The following is a 9,009-nucleotide window of genomic DNA, read 5'->3' as shown; positions in this document are numbered from 1 at the left end:
ACTCCCCATCTCCTAGTGATTGGCCCAATGACACCCAGTTGGCTTTCATGCCTAAGGCGGGACTAGAACTCCCCGTCTCCTAGTGATTGGCCCAGAGACACCCAGTTGGCTTTCATGCCTAAGGCGGGACTAGAACTCCCCATCTCCTAGTGATTGGCCCAGGGACACCCAGTTGGCTTTCATGCCTAAGGCGGGACTAGAACTCCCGTCTCCTAGTGATTGGCCCAATGACACCCAGTTGGCTTTCATGGCTAAGGCGGGACTAGAACTCCCTGTCTCCTAGTGATTGGCCCAGAGACACCCAGTTGGTTTTCATGCCTAAGGCGGGACTAGAACTCCCCGTCTCCTAGTGATTGGCCCATAGACACCCAATTGGCTTTCATGGCCCAGAGTCACCCTGTTGGCTTTCATGCCTAAGGCGGGACTAGAACTCCCGTCTCCTAATGATTGGCCCAAAGTCACCCAGTTGGCTTTCATGCCTAAGGCGGGACTAGAACTCCCGTCTCCTAGTGATTGGCCCAGGGACACCCAGTTGCTTTCATGCCCAGGCGGGACTAGAACTCCCTGTCTCCTAATGATTGGCCCAAAGTCACCCAGCTGGCTTTCATGGCTAAGGCGGGACTAGAACTCCCCGTCTCCTAGTGATTGGCCGAGTATGACTTCCATAACAAAAGGAATCAAATGTCGCCCTTCCAAGAGATTTTCTCTGACATGGGCTTAAGTCAGGTTTTATTTATTTATTCGGTTTCTCTAGCCGCCCGTCTCAGTCCGTGACTCTACGAATCATTCACCATCTCCCATACCTAAAAAAAAGACATATTACTACCCCCGCGCCCCAAAAAAGAAATGTACCTTTTGGGTGTGAACGAGGAGGGGGAATCAACCCCCTGACTATTGAATGCCTGCTGGGTGTCCTTTGTGCTCCTTCCCACAACTCCAGGCTGGGCAAGGAAGCTGTTTGTGTGTTTCCTGCTCTGTTCCTTTCCAAGTCTCTCCCACATTTCTATCACCGCGAGTGAGTCATCTTTTGTCAGCCACAAAATGTTTTTCCAGGTAAAAGAAAAATGCCCAAGAGCTGAGATTTCTGATATTTACTCAGGGTAAATTCTTGGGAAAGCTGCAACTCACAAACCGGCTGTGCAAAACGGGGACCACTCAGTCCTTGACTCATAGCCGCAACGGGGATCGGAATTTGTGTCTCTGAGCCAGTCGGTTGTGAAGCGAATCGCATGTTCCCCGCTGACTTTTGCTTGGGGGGAAGCCAGCTGAGAAAGTCCCAAATGGGGATGACAGGACCCTGGGAAGCGGCAGCCGCCAAGTGTCTCCAAACTTGGCCACTTTTAAGACTGGTGGACTTCAACCCCCAGAATTCCCCAGCCAGCTTGGCCTGGGGAATTCTGGGAGTCGAAATCCACGAGTCTTAAAGTGGCCAAGTTTGGGGACCCCTGGTGTAAGGGGCACGCGGGAGGGGTGGGATTCAAACACCCCAGCAACCAATTCGCTGCCCGGTTGCTGGGTGGGCGTGTCCGTGGTGGGTGTGGCCTACCCAAACCAGAACTTTGGGGTTCCCCTGGGGCCTCTGGGAGGGCGAAAACAGCCTCCCCTGAGCTCCGGAGGCCCACCAGAAGCCGGAAGCAGGCCCGTTTCTGGACTTCCGGTACTTCCGGCCCGCCCAGAGCCTCCGCCCAGCCCCCTGCACTTCCCTGCATCACGTGGAGACTTCTGGGACGGGGTGGGTGGGCACGGTGCCAGCCAGTCAGGCGTGGAATTCTACCAGTTCAGCAAATCAGATGACAACGTAACGTCCGGTTCGCCCCAACTGCCCTTGAGCCGCTTGACTCTCACCCTCTGCACGCAGGGTTACCAACCGCACCAATGTTGATTGTATCAGGGAGGGTGGGGGTCCTGTGACGGTCGTAAGGGCGAGGATCAGCCCCGGGGGATATTTTCCCGGTGCTCTTCTAACGCTCAGTCAACCCACTGGCTGTAAGTGGAGGACTTCCTGTGCAGCGCACGCCAGGTGGAAAACTCTGGGAGTTTGTAGCGTTGAAGTGGGCACGGTTGAGAAAACGGGGTCCCCAGACACTAAGTTTTATTGTGTTTTATCCATTTTCACAACCCACAAAGTGGCTGCGATCCGCACAAATGGCCTGCAAACACCCGCCCCCTCCCCTCTCCCCCCCATTTTCTATTCTTCGGGGCTTTTCTGTTTTGGATTCAAACTTCGCTCCTTTTTTTGCACAGCTTTAATCTGCGCTCTGCTGCCCAACCACAACCAGGCATGGGAAAGCAATCCGGGCACCCTTCGGCTGTGGTGGGATTCAACATTTTTTTACTACCGGTTCTGTGGGTGTGGCTTGGTGGGCGTGGCTTGCTGGGCGTGGCAGGGGAAGGATACTGCAAAATCCCCCTTCCCGCTCCAACCCCACTAACCTGCTTTCCAGCTCCGTTCTCCCTGTGCAGGGCAACCAAAGAAGAGCCAGCCGATCAGCTGGGACTCGATGGGAGGCAGAGAAGAGATGGAGTCGGTGGGGCCAGTCAGAGGTGGGATGGGCCACTTCTCCGAACTACTCAAAGTTTCCGCTCCCGGTTCTCCAGAACTGGTCAGAACCGGCTGAATCCCACCTCTGCCTTGGTCCAGGGAAGTTGGTGGGGCGGGGAGCACCCATCAATGGAACCCCTTGCCTCCTGGGTGCTCCGTCCCTGGAGGTTTTCAAGAATAGACTGGACAGCCATTTGTCTGGGATGATATAGGGCAGAGGTCCCCAAACTTGGCCAACTTTAAGACCTGTGGACTTCAACTCCCAGAATTCCTCAGCTTTGCTGGCTGGAGTTCTGGGAGTTGAAGTCCACAAGTCTTAAAGTTGCCGAGTTTGGGGACTCCTGATATAGGCTTTCCTGTGTGACTAGAAGACCTCTAAGGCCCCTTTCCAATGTTATTCTATGTTCTAAATCCAAACTTGGCCAACTTTAAGACTTGTGGACTTCAACTCCCAGAATCCTCCAGCCAGCTATGAAGTCCACATGTCTTAAAGTTGGCCACGTTTGGGGACCCCTGGTCTAAATTGACGCCAGGGAGCTTTTTTTTGCTGGGGTGTGTGTGTCAAGAGGTTTTCAAGAATAGACTGGGCAGCCGTTTGTCTGGGATGGAATAAACGCCTCCCGCCCTAAACAGGGGGGGGTTGGACTAGATGACCTCCCAGGTTCCTTCCAGCCCTCGTGTTCTATGATATACGAGATCTTCACTTCTCTCCTGTCTGGAGTGGGGGGGGGGGTTGTCTCCAAACGTCGCGCCTTTAACACGTGTGGACTTCAACTCCCAGAATTCCCCAGCTAGCTGCCGGTCTCCCCCATCCAGGCTTGGCCCCTCCCCATGAGCAAGGAGGGGCGCCCTGCCACGCCCCCCCGGCCAGCCAGCCAGCCAGTCCGGGGCTCGAGAGAAAGGCGGAGGGGGCGTGGCTTCCTCAAACTGGCCAATCCCGCGGCGGCCCGGGCTCCATTCATAAAGCGCGGCAAGCGGCTTCCCACCGCGGGGGGAGGGAGCGGGCTCCGAGATCCGGGCAGCGGCCCCGATTTGCCGGCGCCTTCGCCCGGAAGCGCCCCCTGGAGGCCAGCCGCGGAGGATGCCCGTGGTCTCCCCGCCTCGGGCTCCGCCGTGGGCTCGGCGGCTTCATCCACGCGGGGGCTCTTTTGCGGGCTCCCTTCCTCCGGCTTTCTGGTTCACCCCCGGCGGCAGATTGGGAATCGCAGGGCTGGAAGGGATCCGTAGAGATCGTCTAGTCCGACCCCCCTAGCCAAGGTGGGAGACCTTATTCCCCCGCCGACAAATAAATGGCACTCCGAGCTTTCCCTGAAGACCTCCAGCCCCACGACGGTGCCGCTTCCCCCTGGTGCTTTAAAGGGGTGTCTCCATCTAGGACAGGGGGCCCCAAACTTTGGGATTCTGGGAGTTGGAAGTCCGCAAGCCTTACAAGTTGCCAAGTGTGGAGATCTCTGGTCTAGGGTCTCCTGCTTGAGCAGGGGGTTAGACTAGAAGACCTCTGAGGTCCCTTCCAGTTCCTATTCTATTTTATTCTATTCGCTATTCTATATGCTATTGTATTCTATTCCTTCATTCTATTCCATTCTATTCTATATTCCTTCCAGTTTCTATTCTATTCCGTATTCTATTCTATTCTATATTCTATTCTATATTCTATTCTATATTCTATTCTATTCCTTCATTCCGTTCCGTTCCATTCTATATTCTATTCATTCCAATTTCTATTCTATTCCTTACTCTATTCTATTCTATTCTATATTCTATTCTATGTTCTATTCTATATGCTATTCAATATTCTATTCAATGTTCTATTCTATTCTATTCCTTCATTCCGTTCCGTTCCATTCTATATTCTATTCATTCCAATTTCTAATCTATTCCTTGTTCTATTCTATTCTATTCATTCTAGTTTCTATTCCATTCCATTCCATTCCTTATTCTATTCTATTCTATTCTATTCTATTCTATTCTATTCTATTCTATTCTATTCTATTCTATTCTATTCTATTCTAAAAAAAGAGTTTCCAAACTTGGCCACTTTAAGACTTGTGGACTTCAACTCCCAGAATTGCCAGAGCCAGCATGACTAGCTGAGGAATTCTGGGAGTTTGAAGTCCACAAATCTTTAAAAAGTTCCCAAGTTTGGAGATCCTCGCATTAAAATTTAGACCAGGGCTTTCCAATCTAGGCAAGGGGTGAGCTTCAAACTCCCAGAATACTCCAAGCCAGCATCCTTTTAAGAGTGGTGGGCTTCATGGCTGGCTGGGGAATTCTGGGGAGTTGAACCCCCCCCCACTCTTCAAGCTGCCAAGGGGTGAGAAACGCCGCTCCAGTCTAGGGTAGGGGAACTACACCCCCCATCATCCCCCGAGCACCGGCAATACCCACACTGCAATGGAGGGACCCTCCTCTAAATCTACCCATTGGCTGGAATGAGAGAAAAAAGTTGGGGTCCGTTGCCTTTTGCTGCCAGCTTGTCCCTGCCCACAGGAAGGTGCCAACTTTTCCGGGCAGATGAGAAGTTACCCCCTGGCTGAATTCGAAAGCACTTCTTCTTTAACCAGCCCCGAAATGCTGCCTTTGCATCCCATGTTTGGGCAGAAAGGCGGGGCGCCTCTTGACGCACTCATGAAAACAGTCATCATCATTTCAGGCAGGTCGGAAAATTCCTGCCAGCCCAGCTGGGCAAGACTGGGCATGACAGGCGCTCTGCCCGTCTCCTCCTAACTCTGCTTTTAGCAGCCATGCCAAAGGCTTCCCCGTGCCAGATCACAGGGGGCCGAAACACACCTAGAGGAATGCAACCCGTTTGGGTCACCAGGTAACCAAAAAGAGGTTGAGACTCCGGAAAGAGTGCAGAGAAGAGCAACCCGGATGATGAGGGGACTGGAGGCTCAAACACATGAAGAACGGTTGCAGGAACTGGGCCTGGCTAGTCTGGGGAAGAGAAGGACCAGGGGGGACAGGAGAGCAGCCTTCCAGTAGTGTTCCAGCATTAACTGGGAAAGGGATCTCGGAGTCTTAGTGGACAACCAGCTAAATAGGAGCCAGCCGTGTGCAGCGGCAGCCAAAAAAGCAATTGCAATCCTAAGTTGTATTAACAGAAGGATACAAACGAGATCAAGGGAGGTACTAATACCACTCTGTAAAGCCTGAGTAAGGCCACACCTAGAGTACTGCATCCAGTTTGGGTCACCACACTGTAAAAAAAGATGTTGAGACTCTAGAAAGAGTGCAGAGAAGAGCAACCAGGACGATTAGGGGACTGGAGGCTAAAACATGCAATGAATGGTTGCAGGAATAAGAATAGAATTAGAATAGAATAAAATAGAATAGAATAGAATAGAATAGAATAGAATAGAATAGAATAGAATAGAATAGAATAGAATAGAATAGAATAGAATAGAACAGAATAGAACAGAATAGAATAGAATAGAATAGAATAGAATAGAATAGAATAGAATAGAATAGAATAGAATAGAATAGATATTGGAAGGAATAGAATAGAACAGAACAGAACAGAATAGAATAGAATAGAATAGAATAGATATTGGAAGGAATAGAATAGATATTGGAAGGAATAGAATAGATATTGAATAGAATAGAATAAGAATAGAATAGAATAGAATAGAATAGAATAGAATAGAATAGAATAGAATAGAATTCTTTATTGGCCAAGTATGGTTGGACACACAAGCAATTTGTCTTGTTGTAAATACTCTCAGTGTACATAAAAGAAAAGGTAACATTAGTTAAGAATCAAGAATCACCAGGTACAACATTTAATGATAGTCATGGGATATAAGAAGCGATCAAATCATACTAGGAAACAGTCCATATAAATCATACTGGGCGTGGCTAGTCTAGTCTAGTGAAGAGAAGGTCCAGGGGAGACATGATAGCATCTTCCAATATTTGAACTTTGGGCCGATCGCCAGGAGACGGCGAGTTCTAGTCCTGCCTTAGCCATGAAAGACAACTGGGTGACTTTGGGCCAGTCCTTTTCTCCACCTGACGGGGTTTCTGTTCTGACGAAAATTGAAGGAGGGAAGAGTGTGTTCACGGCCTTGACTTCTTTGTAAAACATAAGAAATAATCTCCATAAAACCAGAAAGGTTGTGTGTAATGATGGGTGGGATTCGTAGCTGTTCACCTGGGGTTTCTCCACCACCTGGCAGTCTGGGAGACACAGCCCTGCCCTTTGGCCCTCCCAGTTCTCCCCGTTTCCCCCCCTCTTCCTCCAAGCCTTCACACCTGGGAGAAGGAAAGCACAAAACGCTTTATAATTACCGGGAGAAACGTGGTCCTGTGCACCCTTCGCTCTCAGGCAGCCGCTGGGATTAATAGCCCTGATGCGCCTCTCTGGCCTCCCTTTCCTGGAGGAGCCCAACCAAAGGTGGATCGTGGCCCGGCCGTTCCCCGCAGGGAGAGCCCTGGAGAGCCACTCCAACCTGCTCCACCGAAAAAAAATGTGGGAAGCCAAGTTTGACAGTTGGCGAGCCTTTGCAAACAAACCTCTCCAAAATCTTCTTGACTCAGGTTTCTGCTGGGCTGGAATGGCACTCAGGGAGTCCAGATACAGCTATGTGGCAGTTGCAGGCTGCAGTTGGCCTTAGAATGCAGATTAACAGATTTGGCAGGGACCTGGGAGGTCATCTAGTCCAACCCCGGCCCAAGCAGGAGACCCTGCGCCATTTCTGACAGATGGCAGTCCAGGCTCTTCCTGAAAGCCTCCAGGGATGAAGCTCCCACAACTTCTGAAAAACAAAATAACAACAGGATAACAGAGTTGGAAGGGACCTGGGAGATCATCTAGTCCAACCCCGGCCCAAGCAGGAGACCCTGCACCATTTCTGACAGATGGCAGTCCAGGCTCTTCCTGAAAGCCTCCAGGGATGAAGCTCCCACAACTTCTGAAAAACAAAATAACAACAGGATAACAGAGTTGGAAGGGACCTGGGAGATCATCTAGTCCAACCACCTGCCCAAGCAGGAGAGCCGACACCATTTCTGACAGGTGGCAGCCCAGTCTCCTCTTGAAAGCCTCCAGGGATGAAGCTCCCACAACTTCCGAAGGCAACTTCTGTTCCAGGGGTGGATTTCTCCCTGTCAGGAAATTCCTCCTTATTAACAGTTTGAATCTCTCCTTGTTCAGTTTCTATCCATTCTTCCTTGTCTGGCCTTCAGATGTTTTGTCCTTGACTTATAACTGTTCATTTAGCAGCCACTCAAACTTACAACAGCACTGAAAAAGGGGACTTAGGAGCGATCCTCGCCCTTACGACCAGTCCACGCACTTACGATCGTCATAGCATCTCCCTGGCCGTGTGATCAAAAACTTGCTCACTTGGCAACCAGCACATGTTTATCATGGTTGCAGCACCCCCAGGTCACATGACCTCCATTTGACACCTTCCCAGCCAGTCAGTGCGGTGGGGGGGGATTCACTTAATGGCCACAAGATTCACTTAATGGCCACACGATTCGCTTAATAACAGCAGTGATTTGCTTGACAACGTGGCAAAAAAAGGGTCATAGAATTGGGTGCATCTGGCTAAACAACTGCCTTGTTCAGCAATGAAGAAGTACCAAATTTTACCAGACTTTATATTTTTTGCAGACTGTGGTGTTTTTGGTTACGTTCGCCACCAGGAGGCAGTATAGACCAGTTTTGCCCTGGCTAAGAAGCATCAGAGGGGTGTGGGGGGGGGGGTGTTAGTCAGATCTTATTAATCTGTAGCATGGATCTCCAACCTTGGCAACTTTAAGACTTTAGGACTGTCCACCTGGGGCCCGGTGCTTCGTTTCTTTGCGCACCATCGACAGACTCTTGCTGGACTAAACAGCAATAGCATCGCAGGCTTAGATTTATACCACCACCCCCAACGGTGCTTTACAGACTTTCTGGCCAGTTTACAACGTCAAAGCTTTATTTGTCTCTTGGCCCCAACAATCTGGGCCCCCATTTTACTGACCTCGGAAGGACGGAAGGCCGAGGCAACCTTTGAACTCTGTCAGGATCGAAGATCCAGACTGTGGGAAGAGTTTGCCTGCAACGCAAACCACTTTAACCTCTTGTGGCACTTTGGTTCTTTGACTGTGAAACTTTTACCATTCTAAGATGTCCCAGAGGTGCTTTTTCCAAGGGGCCATTGGACTTCCTTGTTTTTCTTTGAAGACGTTTTGCTTCTCATCCAAGAAGCTTCTTCTGGTCTAGTTCAATGGTGGGGAAGGGAAGGATTGATACTCCTGGCAGACAGCTGGTCATTTGCATCCTTTGAGAGGGCTGTTAAGGCCACCTGGAGGTTCATCTGTGTCCTCAGGGTCACCTGAGTGGTGCAAATGGCGGTGGAGCCTTCTTGGCTGCAGGATGGACACTCTTCAAATGGTGCAGGTTTAGGAACGGGATTTCCAGAAAAGTTTTCAGACTACAGGAACCATTTGTGCTTCGGTTTGAGATGCAGGCC

Source organism: Pseudonaja textilis, chromosome 16 (genome assembly GCF_049901715.1).
Source record: "Pseudonaja textilis isolate UNSWEBS1 chromosome 16, rPseTex1.2, whole genome shotgun sequence".
Classification (NCBI taxonomy): domain Eukaryota; kingdom Metazoa; phylum Chordata; class Lepidosauria; order Squamata; family Elapidae; genus Pseudonaja; species Pseudonaja textilis.
Note: the sequence above shows the minus strand (reverse complement) of the source record.